This window comes from Ambystoma mexicanum, chromosome 3p (assembly GCF_040938575.1).
Source record: "Ambystoma mexicanum isolate Mex_15411 chromosome 3p, UKY_AmexF1_1, whole genome shotgun sequence".
Taxonomy (NCBI): domain Eukaryota; kingdom Metazoa; phylum Chordata; class Amphibia; order Caudata; family Ambystomatidae; genus Ambystoma; species Ambystoma mexicanum.
This window is the reverse complement of record NC_090925.1, coordinates 702450456-702464130: the sequence shown is the minus strand read 5'-3', so window position 1 is coordinate 702464130 and position 13675 is coordinate 702450456.

Here is a 13675-nt window from a genome sequence, read left to right as displayed (position 1 = left end):
AGTGACTAGGTAATGGCGAATGGCTATGGTTTTTGACATGTCCTCTACAAGGTATTCATTTTCGGATGATAGAAATCGGAGGCCCGAATAACGCTGCTTGCTGGGCAAAACAAGGTCTGCAAGTAGGTTACCGTATCATGCATTTTTTTCAATGTGGTTCATTCAGTTCTGGCAGTACAGATGTAAAAACCAGAGCTGATTTTTAAGGCTCACGTTATTTGTGCGGTGGTACTTGTAGGCTTTCATTCAGGATGGAACAGAAATCCTAGAATCATACACATTCTGCTGAACATATTTCTATAATGATTTATATAATGGGGGGTTATGTGATTCGTGCATGTTTCAAGTCAAACTGGAGTGTTACTTTAGCCCTGTGTGCTTTACACTTTTTACACACGTATCACCTTCGTGCCATACTAGCCTGGGCCCATCCCTCCCTTATCTAAGAGTAAATTGCTTCTATTTCCCACACTGCCTAGAAGCCACATTTATGCATCCCATCCTCCCTATGACTTAGGAGACAGAGTGTTCATCATTTGGACTGCAAACTGTATCCTCAGACGATCCTTACAGCTTTGTAGACAGCTTGAGTGCAGTATTTACTTTTGGGAGCATTGCTTTGGACTTTTGAGTAAGGTATTGCTGAATCAAAGAGTCTCTCAGAGGCCTGGAAAATATGTAAGTGACAAAATGGCTTTTACACTGACTATTGTTTTGAAACCCTTTGACTGTGGACTGTGAGTGCATCATCGTGGTGTGAAACCAAGCCATCTCACTGTGGAGGTATCCACAGGTGAACCTGGACTTCCTTGAAAATCCTCAGTCTACAGCCTTCCTGAAAACTTGATTGTGACTTATAGCCTGCCTGGACTGTTCAGGAGAACCTATTCACAACCTCTATTACTTGAGTTGGCTGAAGGAATAAGATACTCTTGTAAGTATTTGTATTTTAAACCTATCTTTTCTATCAATACAAAACCAGAACATCTGTGGATATGCAGTACTGTGCTCTGTGATTTAACTTACCTGATGGACTGATACTAGTCCATGCTATTTAAATATGTTATTTTATTACACATTGTCAGTCAAACAATTCATAGTAAACTGATAAGCCAAATTAAATGAAAATGCCCTATCAACCAATTCATAATCGAGTTATGAACGAAAGTTTGCAATGCGTGTTTCAAGCACGTTGCTCTACTTCAGGGCACATAGGGCATATAGTAGTGTTAGTATTGTGATCACAAGAAGTCATTGATTAACAATCACTTTCTTAAGGCAGTGATAGCTTGTACATGGTATGGATGTGTCCAAGAACCTTGCGTATTTGATCGAATTCTGCTATGAAGTCAAATACCAGATACCTTCCCAATTCAATTTAGCTCTCTTTTCTATAGTTTTAATGCCGCTTAAGCTTTACTATTTTTTGTCTTTTGACCATCCACAGTTTTGCTAAACTATATTGCATGCTATTTTTCATTTGAATAAATGGCTATAATATCCCACTAAGACCATATTTATTCAGTAAAATTGCTTCTATATACAAAGTTGTAATCTGAGCCAGCCCACCCACCTTCTAAACAGTACAATCGCGGCACTCAGCCTCACCAGCCTGGGGTTTACAGTAGCCAATAATGGCTTTATGTACATGTTATGTTATGTTGATTTATACAGCGCACCGCTACCACCCACGGGCAGTCTCCAGGTTTTCATGTGGCTCTGCAAGAGAGGAGGCTCGGGGCTTAGTACGGATAGGATGAGAGGATAAGTTCAGAAGTAGGAGGAACTGGCATCTGTGAGCATTGTTTTGCATGGGGAGTTGGTGCGGAAGGCCCTGTGCATTGTAACCGTATGGGTAAGATTCAGTGCCTCGGGTGTGTGCTAGTGTTTGTGTTGGTGTTAGTGTGTTGTGTGATGTTGGGTGGGTTGTGGGTGTGTGCTAGTGTTTGTGTTGGTGTTAGTGTGTTGTGTGATGTTGGGTGGTTTGTGGTTGTGCGCACTGGTTAAATTGTGCCCATAGGGCATCCAGAGTCGTGGGTGGCTGTTGCTGCATGACTATCTGGAGTCTTGGTGTGTACCTATGATGGTTTCATGGCGGGTGGTTCACTCTAGTTGTGCTTCCAGAATCTCAGAGATGGTGGGATGTGAACATTGATCTGATTCTTGGTGTTTTTATGTGTAGTGTGGCTAACCAAAGGTCTAGTGTAGTGGCGTTAATTATGTTGGAGGAGCAGGAAAGGGGATTGGGGCCTATGGTGTGACTCTTTGGTTACCACTTTATGGTATCTATCCACGTTCTTGGTTGAAGTTCGTCGACCCATCTCTCCTCCTCTATAGTTGTTTGTCTCTGATGTTATTGCTGCCAGTGTCCCTTTGTGGTTGTCATTGTTGAATAAGTAGGTTTTGAGTCATTTGTTGAAGATGATGTGGTATTCTGTGGTTCTAATTTCTTTGGGCATGGTGTTCCAGAGGTTTGCAATTAGACGGGAGAACGCTGTTCTGCCGAATTTCCTTTTTTCGTAATGTTTTATCTCTATTTGTAGGTTGATGCTTGATCGTATGTCCTTTCTTGGGCAGTGCCCACTGATCTTGTCTTCGAACAATTCAGCTCCTTGTGTGTGCAATGCTTTGTGGGCGATGCAGAGTGCTTTGAATTGAATGTGTTGTTCTACTGATGACCAGAGTAGGCTTTTCGTTGCTGGAGTGATGTGGTCTCTTCTGTTTAGTCTTAATAGGATCCCGGCTGCTGTATTTTGCACCTTTTGGAGTTTCTTGGTGAGTCTATCCGGCATTCCTAGTTAGAGGCTGTGTGCGTAGTCAATTCTTGTGAGTATCAGGGATAAGATTGTGAGGGTTCTGTGAGGGAAGGAGAGGAGGGGAGTAATCCTCTGAGTAGTCATAGGAGTCATAGGAGGAAGAAGCATGTCTTGATGATTATGTTGCTGTGCGGTTCCAGGGATATTCCTTGTCCATAAGTATTCCTAGGTTATTTACTATGTTGGTCATCTCCAGTTGTGTTCCCATGCCTGCCGGCTAGTCCAGTTGTGGGTTGTCTGCATCGAGTTCTGTGGGTGAGAGCATTATTTCCGTTGAAACATTTCACTCTTCTTCCGATACACTTTAAGTCACACTTATCAGCAGATGGTAGGCCAGCTAAGGATACAGAAGAGCCTTTAGCATGGCTACAAGTGGATTGGGATTAGCAGGCAAACTGGGTAAATTGCAGGGTGTGAGGACTCATTGACAGCGAGTGCAGAGGCACACAGAGCTTGAATGTCTGCTGACAGCCGGTTCTTAGAGGACACTGCCCGCATGCACCTCTTTATGAACTAGCACAAATTCTGGGATTGCAGATAAAAATGTCTGTGACCATTCTTATAACCCTGAATATACGTCTAATCTCTGAATTGGGTGCCCATATGGCAAACAAATCAGCTTCACAAGACTCCATAACACCCACAACAGTGAACGAAACAGGACATACGAAAACAGACACTATAACAACAGAAGAAATGAACGTCGTCAGACTAGGACAAAGGAACACTGCAGTGTGTGGAAGGATGAAGCCCGCTCGAAAGGGCATCAGCTGTATTAGCACAGGAAGAGAGCGCCAGACTGCCTGTCCTTGTGCTTGAGGGCATTTGTTTAACCATCTTTATTTTTTAATGCCCAGCGCTAGGGTCTATATGCCATCCTGCTCTTCCAATACAGAAATACCGGAAATGTCTTGCATATTAATTTGCCGTCGATTAGCTAACCAGTCCAGCCAATGCCTGACTGTTGCAAGATGTGCATGTTTCCCTCAGAACTCCAACTAGCCGGATGGCTCCATTTTGGACCAGTTGTTTCTTGTGTTTGCTGGTCTGTGGCTGTCACATGCCCAAAGAAGAAAGCCGTGGCTTGGGGTGAACTCGTAATTTATAAAACGGTTCCAGCCGTCAGCAGGGAGACTTCACGAGCCGAGATGGCAAAGGAGGGGAACAAACGTGACCATTGAGAAATCTTTGATATATCATATGGCATTTATAATGTAACACAAGTGATTCAAGTTGCGCCGAGGCAAGGCATGGGGTGGACAGGGAGGACAGAGACAGCAATCTTACTAGGCCAGGTAACATTGAGATCACGCAAGTGCAAGGGAGGGGCAAGGGGAAAATGTGCCTGGGGAATAGGGAAGGGAGGCAGTGCTGAACACAGGACCAAACAATTCAAGTGGTGCAGCCAGCAAGTGGCAAGTGCAAGGGTAAGTGCAGACAGCAGGTGTCCAAAAGTGCAGGTAGGGGGACTGTAGGGTTGCAGATACCGACCCAAGTGCAAGGGTTGCCAGGAGGCAGTGCAGGTATGCAACTGGGAGGGCAGGGACCTGAGCCTGAATTCAGAGGGTAGCCAGGTGACAAGTGCAGTGTCAGACAGGAAATCTGCAGGGGAGAGGAAGAGAGAAGGCAGAAGCAAAGAGGAAGGTCTTGAGGTGCTTCCGGAACAGGGGATGGTTCTCCTCAAGTTTCAGAGAGGCAGGGAGGCTCTTCCAGAGGGAGGCCCCAGCCGAAGAAAGAGATCTTTTTTTTATTTTATTTTTTTATTACGAGTTTATAATCACCAAAGTGATTTTTACAAGAAAGATGAAAGACTTCAGATTTCTTAAAATCTTTGCAAAAATCCTACATAATGTAGTGTTAAAGTTAAAATCATAACGAAAAGAAGCAGCAGCAGCATAAGAAAAAGAAAAATCAGTAGTTCCAACACTCTGCTCAACAACAGAAAAGGAGAAGAGGAGAAGAAGCGGAAACTAAAGCAAGCAAGATGTCGCACCCAATCAGCGCAAGTCAGGGCCATCACGCAACTAAGCAGGGTCATCCACCGTAGATGGTATCAAGTGGATCCGCTCTGCCGAAACTCCGGAACACTATCTTTGAAAATTAGGTCCAGGATTTTGGTGGCTGCTATAGTCCACGAAGGTCTGAGACCCCCTATCAAGCGGTCCCACCAGAGTGCTTCATCAGTCAAATAAGCTCTCTCTAAATGATGAAGCAGATACGGAGCTCTGTGTTTAGCTGTTCCTGGGCACAGTAGAAGAAGGTGCTGTAATGTTTCACTTTGTCGAGTGTTGTTACAGAAACTGCAGATGTTGGTTGCAGAGAGTCCTCTTATATGTAGGATTTCATTCGTAGGTAATAAGTTCAACCTAGCACGCAGGAGAGTGTTCCGGGTTTTTCTGCTTGGATGTTTTATCAAGAACGGGTGGACTTCATTTAGTTTTCTGTATGTTGGAGGCAGATGACTAGTCAATTTATATGCAGATGCTTTGTCCAGCGAAGTTATCCAGTCCATTTCTTCTATGCGAGTTTTGGTTTTAGTTGGATTACCTAGTAACTCTTCCATAGAGCTGCCGCAGATTTCAAGCTGAGGTTTACACATTAATTCCCATTTCATCAACAGTTTACTTTTACCAGAATTCATCTCGGCTTGTACCATGGAAAAGATTGGTGGAGAGAAGGATCTTTGATCTTCCGATATTACATAACAGTGGCCCTCATTACTATTGACTCTAAAGATGAGAGAGAGAGTTCACGTCTGATCAAAACTAGTGGAGTGGAAATAGGTAGATTCAGAACTGAACGCCAGAAAAGACTCACTAGTCTGGACCACAGAGCGTTAGGAAGAGATGGCATGGCGTCTGCTCCGAAAGTAATGGTTGGGATAACTTTGCCCCTATAGAATTTGAGTAGGGGCATCAGAGAGAAGCAGCCATATTTTCTGTCCAAGATTCTTGATGAAAGGAAAAGGGCCGGGACAAGAGGACAACCCTGTTTGAACCCTCGGTTAGTTAGTATAACTGCCGAAAGAAGACCACTTGTGTTCAATCGAACCTGGACCGTAGTGGAAGCATGTAGAGCTTGAATTGGGTTCAAGATCTCCGGTGGACATTCCCAGTTGGTTAGTTTTCCCCAGAGTTTCCTTCTGTTGACTAAATCAAAAGCCTGGGTAAGGTCTATAAATGCCAAATAGAGATTCTGGTTTGCTTCCCGGGATTTTGCTTTTAGTATACTGAGAATGAAGATGTTAATGCTGGTTCCGACTCCCTTTTTGAACCCAGATTGAAAGGGTCATTACAGTGTGCATTTTTTGCCCATAAGTTGAAGTGTTGCAACAATAGGGAACTGTAGACCTTCCCTATGACGTCGAGCAGAGCCACTGGCCGAAAGTTCCTAGGATCATCTTTCCTTCCTTTTTTAAATATAGGAATAATCACCGCTGAGGTCCAGGAAGGCGGGATTGAGTTGTAAGTTGTTCATTTGTGAAAAATTAAGCTGAGCAGATTTGACCAATCTTCAGGTGCATCTTTTAGATCAGATAGCATAGCTTCCGAGTCTTTTTGATAGAGTGTTAGACGATGAAAACGTAGCCAACTTCTGTAGGACCTTGTTGCCTCAATTGCGTTTGTTCTGTTGGAAGCCGTATTATTTCTTGCGGCAGTTCTTTTAGCTCTTCGTAGTACATTTCTCTTTGCCACCAATAGGCGTCGAAATTATGTGCATGGTATGATGGCTCCGAATTTCTCAGTTGTGGACCTTTCATCATGGCTCTATAAGGTTCCAAAAGTGGTCTGTAATCGACCTCAAGCTGAGACACACTGCTTCCAAAAGAGGTTGTAATCTCTCGAATATTTGCCCGGGTGATCCTCGCCCGGTTTCCTTTACCTTCTGGTTCAATTCTTCTTGGATAGTGGGCGGTTAGTGGATTTGTTGAAGCCCATTTGATAGCCAGAAGATTGTGGTCACTTTGGGTTGACTGCTGAACCCTGAATTCGGTCAGCCGCGCCAGAATAAATTCCAAGGCAAAAATGTAGTCTATAGTTGAATGAGTCGAGCCACGCTTCCATGTTGGTAAGTTATTGGAGTCGGGAAGTATGGTCGCTGTATTAAAAAGTTGTCTTGCAGTAATCAATTTGAGCCAGGCTGTTCCTTGTTGGCAGGGTTTGTGCTGTGAGGGCTCTGTGGATTCAGAGTCAGCCATAGGGCATTTAATGTTCAGGTCTCCGCAACAACGACCTCACAAGCCCCTTGATCTAGGTATACAGAGTCCAATGTAGATGATACTAGATCGAACAGTTGGGTCTTTTGAATTGTTTTAGGGTTCCAGTAGATGGACATCACCAACAAGTAAGTGTGCGTATAGTGCTCTTCACCAGCCTCTTTACGCACCCAGGAGATTAGTACCGTCAGGATGAAGGGAGACTTCAGGATGATCTTAACTATTTCTAGTCCGGTTCCTATTCGGACCGCGATGATTAGTCCTGAAGAGGGCCTTCCTTTGTTTCCTGCCAGTACCTCTGAAAAGGCGATCTGAAATCCATCGAGTGTTGGTTTAGTTTTTAGCCAGACTTCTTGAAGGTATAAAATGTCATATTCCCCCAAGTTGATGTCACCAGGGATTGTTAAGTGTAGGAACCCTCTTGTGTTCCAACTCGCCAGCGAGAGTAGCTGTTGCTCTTTGTCCATATCGGTATGTGATGGTGGCTATTTATGGAGCCGGGTGGACAGAGCTTTCGGTAGCCACGACCAAGTTGGAGACTTAAGGTATGGTCTGTCCTGAGTCACCTTGTGATCCTCCTCTAGTGGTCTGCTGGGTTTTGAGCTGGTTGTTGGACGGAGAGTAGTTTCTTTCCCATGAGGCAATGGCAGAGTAGTGTCAGTCCTTTGAACTACTGATGATCTTGAAAGGAGATCTTCCCTTGATCTAGTGGAAGGTTTTTGTTCACTTGTTTGTGTGGACTCCATGGCACAGTCCTTTGTGACATCATAATCAGTTTTGTTTTGTTTGAGCAGGGTCAAATCGAAACCTTGTTTGTATAGTACATCCGATGCATCTGACAGCAAGGAGGCCACTCTATCTGATGTTATATAGAGAAGACAAGAGGCCTTTTGTCCCTCATGGGAAGGTTCCACTGTTTTAAGATCCTCTGATTTGAGGTTTCTTAAAGTTGAAATACTGTGTAGCAGACTCATCACTGTACGTCTGTTTAATACTAAGTATTTTTGATTACCCGTCCGTTGTCGTATTTTGAAAGAGGGGCTCGGCCCCTGCCTGTGGTGATCTTGATGCGACTTGTTCTGCTGATGGAAGTTATATGGAGCCCTTGCTTGTTGATTATTTTCCTGATGGTGGATTCTCCGCTGCAGATGCATGTTGTCATCAGTTTTGTCCGGAAGTTCTGTTTTTGATTGAGTGTGCACTCTCGAGGTATATTTCGGCAGTTGTCGTCGGAGAGGTGAATCCGAGTGGAGATCATATTGTGTGTGGTCTTCGTTAGGCTTGTTGATGAAAGACCCTTTGTTGTTCCGTAAGACTTTGAAGCGATCACTCAAAGAGGTGAAGCTTGAAAGATCTCTGGTGACATTCTGTTGGAGGGGTGTCACACTCGGTGCGTGAAAGTTCTCACCTTCCGTTTGGCTAGCGACGCTGGCATCTAGATGTTGACTTAAATCCATCAGGTCTTTATAATTGAGGAAATCATTTACCGATTTTGGCAACTGAGCAGCTTCCGGTAGTTTGTGGGTGTTTGAGGGGTTTATTGGATCTATGTCCTTGCCTCCAGAGCTTTGATTTTTCTGTGGAAGAGTCCCCTCAGAACGCTGTTCGGGTTTGAGAGACCCGGCGGTTGGTTTAAACAAAGGTCCCGTTTTCAGGCATACTTGTGTAGGAGGAGGTTGGTGTTTGTTTTTCGTGTCCAAGCTAGATGCGAAGGTCACCCCTGGGGCCGTTGGTTTAACTGATTTTTCCTGATTTGGTCTAATTCTTATGTGCTCTTTATGCAAGGGCATGTCATCTAAACACATCACATCATTGTCCCCGAGCTTGTTGGACGTAGAAGCGGGTCTGGTTAGCGATGAGGTGTGGAGTCCTACCGAGTTAGTAGAGCCAGATTTAGGTCTTGTCCCACAGTCCACATGAGAAGCCTCGCACCAAAGTGTGTCGAGTGCTGTTGTTTGCGAGCTTGCGTCCACCTTTAGGCCATCCTTGTTGGTTTTTCTGGAGTCAGTTAAAGCTTCCATGCACTCAGATTGGTACATGTGGGAAATGCTGCTTGGCTCATTTTTCCAACGCTCCAGGGCATTGATATAAGCTTCTAGGTATATGAGCTTTGAATTCATCATCGCAAAGATGGATGTGTGATCTTTTAAAGAGTCATTGATCGCCTCATATAACTTGCAGAAGGGTGCCAATGCAATAGTTACGGCGGACATGATGTACATGAAGTCTGCCTTTTTCGATGGGGTATCCTTTGGGATGCCATAAGATGTATCACTTAGTCTCCTATTGGCTGAAGATCTTAAAGGTTAGGAAAGCGGCCATAGCCGCAGAATTTGTTGGGTTTTATGTTGGGGGGTAGCTGGCCGAGGGAATAAACCCTCATGGGGTTCCGGCACAAACTCCTTCCTTTGGTCTGGCCCTTTAGAGCCAATACTAGCTTGTTCTGCCAACTCGGAAGACATAAACGCCAAATTCCTTTTCTCACTAATTTGGGGCAGTAGAATTTCATTGTCTTGTGGGCCAAAATTGTTTTTGTGCAGTGGGCCTGGTAAGACGGTAGGTAAGCCTAAAAAGTCCGACTGGGGGTGAGATTTCGGGCTTCTGGGGGTTGGATTGGCTGGATGGACTCATAAGGATTTAGGTCTTCAATAGCGGACTCGTTTTGTGATGGCAAGGGTGATGGGGATGGAACTGACCCGAGCCGGTTTTCTTGTGTTTCAGCAATAGTTGGTAGGACTGCTGACACAGGATTGGGGAGTTCTTCAGCTTGCTCTTTTTGTTGTTGTGGTGATACTTGAGCCCCACTGCATGAAATGTTCCTCTGGTGGCCTGATGATACTGTAAGCAAAGGTTCCAGTAAATCTGCATCTGAGGTTTCACCAAGGCCAGTTTGTTGTTGTTTTTTCTTTGCTTGTCTTTGAAAGAAAGTTTTCAGGGAGTTTTCCAAGCGCATACTTGCCGATGAGGTTGTCGTGATGGTTGTTTTATTGGACTTTTTTGTTGTTGATCGCTTATTACTCGAAGAGTGATCGAATTTCTTAGTGATCAACCTAAATGGAATGCCGTGTAAATGGCGAGTATGGGCACCTTGTCTGTCGTCATCCCTCAGATCTGTGGTCTTTTGGGGTTCACTTGCAGAGTTCTGAGGCTGTAAGGAGTCCGAGGGGGAAAGAGTTATTGCAGGTGACGTTGTGATGGGATCACACGAACATACCGAGTTCTTAGGATCCCCCTCCGGAACCTGTGCTTTGTTCACTCCACTTTGTTCCTTTTGTTCACTTGCAACTTGTGGCAATACCGGTGTGCTATGAATCTGTGCATTTATAACGGTGGTAGAGTGAGACATTGCAGTATCTTCTGTATCCACCAGATGGCGCTGTGACCAAGAGTTTAAGCACCTCGCCGCCCCAGAGTCGATGGTTTGCTCCTGTGAATGCTGCCGTGTGGACACTTCCACGCAGCTCCGCCCTTCCGGCGGGCCGTGCTTGTCCACAATCAGTGTGCCTGAGTCCGCGATGCCAGCCCGCAGCCCCTCCCGGCTTCCGACACTGGTGGCCCCCCTCCTTCGAGGGACGGCTCCTCCGTGTCATCCACGAGGAGGGGCTGGGACACAGGTGCTGCGGCTGCGCTATTTTTCCGATGAGAGCCGGCTTCCAACACGGGTTCAGTGGTCCCCACCATCTGGTTCTTACTGGTGGTGGCCTTCCCTAGCAAGGTGGTTCCGGGCGTGGACTCAAACCAGCCCACAGGTAAGAGTTTTTGTTTTTGGGTAAGTTGGCTGGATTTCACAGTGTGTGACTGGGCGGCTAGTTTAGCCGGTCTTTTTGCCGGCATGTTATGCAGTTTACCTCCCTGCCGCTTTAGGGAGCCGCACGGGGTAAATTGCTTGCTTGTAGTATTGAAAGTACATCATTGGAGAGTGAGGCTGTTGAAGAAAGTGTGGAGGCACTGTCGGCGTGGGCACTCCTCAACCTGCGAGGCTCCTTTTCGCCCCCAGATATATTAAGTCTCAAGTCCAAAGATTCGCCGCCATCCGCCCTAGCCACCATTAGACTGCCTCAGACTGACCACTCACACCACTCCGCTCTGCTCCTGCCTGGATACTTTGTAGAAAATGGCGCAAAGGCTGTAGTGTCCACAGAGGAAAGACTGTAGGACTGCCTCAGACTGCCCACTCTCACACCACTCCGCTCTGCTCCTGCCTGGAGACTTTGAAGAAAATGGCGCAAAGGTTGTAGTGTCCACAGAGGAAAGACTGTAGGACTGCCTCAGACTGCCCACTCTCACACCACTCCGCTCCGCTTCGCTCCTGCCTGGAGACTTTGTAGAAAATGGCGCAAAGGCTGTAGTCTCCACAGAGGAAAGACTGTAGGACTGCCTCAGACTGCCCACTCACACACAAGTGTAATGTGAAAGAGATCTACCACCAACTCATTGCTTGGAGAAGCGACTGACCCTGAGGGAGTTGAAGGTTGAGGAGCAAAGAACTCGAGTAGGAAGGTATTTACGAAGAGAGAGTTGGAGGTATTGAGGACCCAGGCCCCAGAAGGCCTTGTGGACAATGCAGAGGGTCTTAAACTTAATCCTCGTAGCCATTGGGAGCCAATGCAGAGATTTCAGTGCTGGAGAGATACAATCCCTGGGCTTGAGGCCAAGGACAAGTCTTGCAATCCTGTTCTGGATGAGTTACAGAGGGCGGAAAGTAGAAGCAGGCAGATTTAGAAAGAGGCTCTTGAGGTTCTGGGGCAAGGAGATGAAAGGGAGAATACCTCAGAGGTTTCTCGTTTCTTTTTTAAATCAAACAGATGTGCTAGTTTGTTTTCAACTCTTCATCTTTATTATTTTTTATTTTATTTCAGTTTTTACTGTGGATATACAAAAATGTGTTGCTGTTTAATAGGCTATAAATATAAGAATGTGCTTTAGAAAACGTACACACTTTCCCTCCTTGCTTTTTACCTCACATATTTTGTTATATCTGGTTATTGATAACAACGTATGAATTCCTATGTTTGTACTGAATTTGCCCAAGCCAAGGTTTTGTACAAGGCTGTCAACCAGCTAAAAGATCAACCTTACCACCATGGATGATGGAGTCATTATGCTATCCAAGATGCTGCCGCCAGCCTTGCACAGCCCCCTGGCCAATCACTAGCTAGCTAGTACTGATGGATCGAATGTTCTGGAAATAAACATAGAAAATATAAGAATGTAACCTTCAGATGAATGAAGACGTAGCAAGAATATATATAGACTACAGCACTAAAATGACACTATATGTCCCATTTTACATTGAATGGGTCCAACATCTAAAGCCAGACACACTCCATAGTATCAAGTCCGTTACTTAGACTCAATTTCTTACATTCCCATAAATTGTGCAAATTCAGTCGTAAATGTAACAACCAGTACATTTTTATACCTTAGTGGTCACACCCAAATGTGGACGGTCACATGGGTGACCAGTATCCAGCCAAAGTGCAGTTTATGAAGGGTATCTATTTATTTGAGATGATACCACAGGAACGGTAAACAATAAAATGAACACAATAACCTATAGAGCGAAAACTGAGGAACGTCTCATGCCGTAGGGCGTCTCCAAGTTGACTCTGGGTCATCAAAGTCCTTTTCCCATCTTTGACTTAGTTGGAAATATACCGTGGTGTTATCACGCTTGAGTTCTCACATTGGTAATATTTAGGAGACCCCTCCCTTCACTGACCTACCTTAGGATCCCAACTCCTACCCTCTTCACCATCGCTGTGTTCCTTCTCTGCTTCTTTCCTTCCTAGATGCAATATCATGTGATTATTACTACTCCCACAGCAGCCTTGAACTCTCAGAATCAGGGTTGCACAACTACCCTTTACCGTGGGCCAAATATGCCCTCTTTAACCTTGCTAATGTGACAGGACATGTTCTCACCCTCAAACACCTCATATCCCTCTACCATCTTTTCCTGGTGATCTACCCCCACTTCTTTCCGGCATACACCCTAAATCATTCCGTTTAGCGCTCTTCCTTTCACCCCTTTCTGGTCTCTTCCTCTCAACATCTGGTTGTTCCCTCATTTCAATTCCTGATGTTTAACAACCTCCTCCTTACTCTCTCTTATCACTGTTATTATATTTTCTTAGCACAAACCTATCTCATGAACAACAGAGCACTGTACAGGTCACGGAACAAAACAATATTTGGATAGGGGTGTGCACAAGAGTGCCAGAATCTAGATTCCTCTTGCAATGGCAATGTCTTCAGTTTAGATTGTCACCAGGATGAAGTTCCAGAGGTTTGGAGAATGGCACTGTTTCCTAGTTTTCCGCTTGTAAGCCAGTGTAGTTTCCAGTCGGCTGAAGGTCTTACTGTGAGATGACCCTGTGTCCCACCTAATGGTTTTAGTTTGGCTGTCGGGTAGGCTGGTGTACCGTTGATGGTTGCCTTGTAGGGGACGCAGATCTCAGCTGGGATGGGGAGCCAGTGAAATTCTTGCGAGGTGGATGATGTAGTCGAATTTGGTGTGATGGACTGTTTTGAGGGGGCCATATCACTAGGAACTGCAGCACTATTTGGTATTCCGGTGGCGGGTTGAAAATATTCACTTGCAGAGTAGAGATCTGACACCAAGGCATTTGAGTCTTTTCTA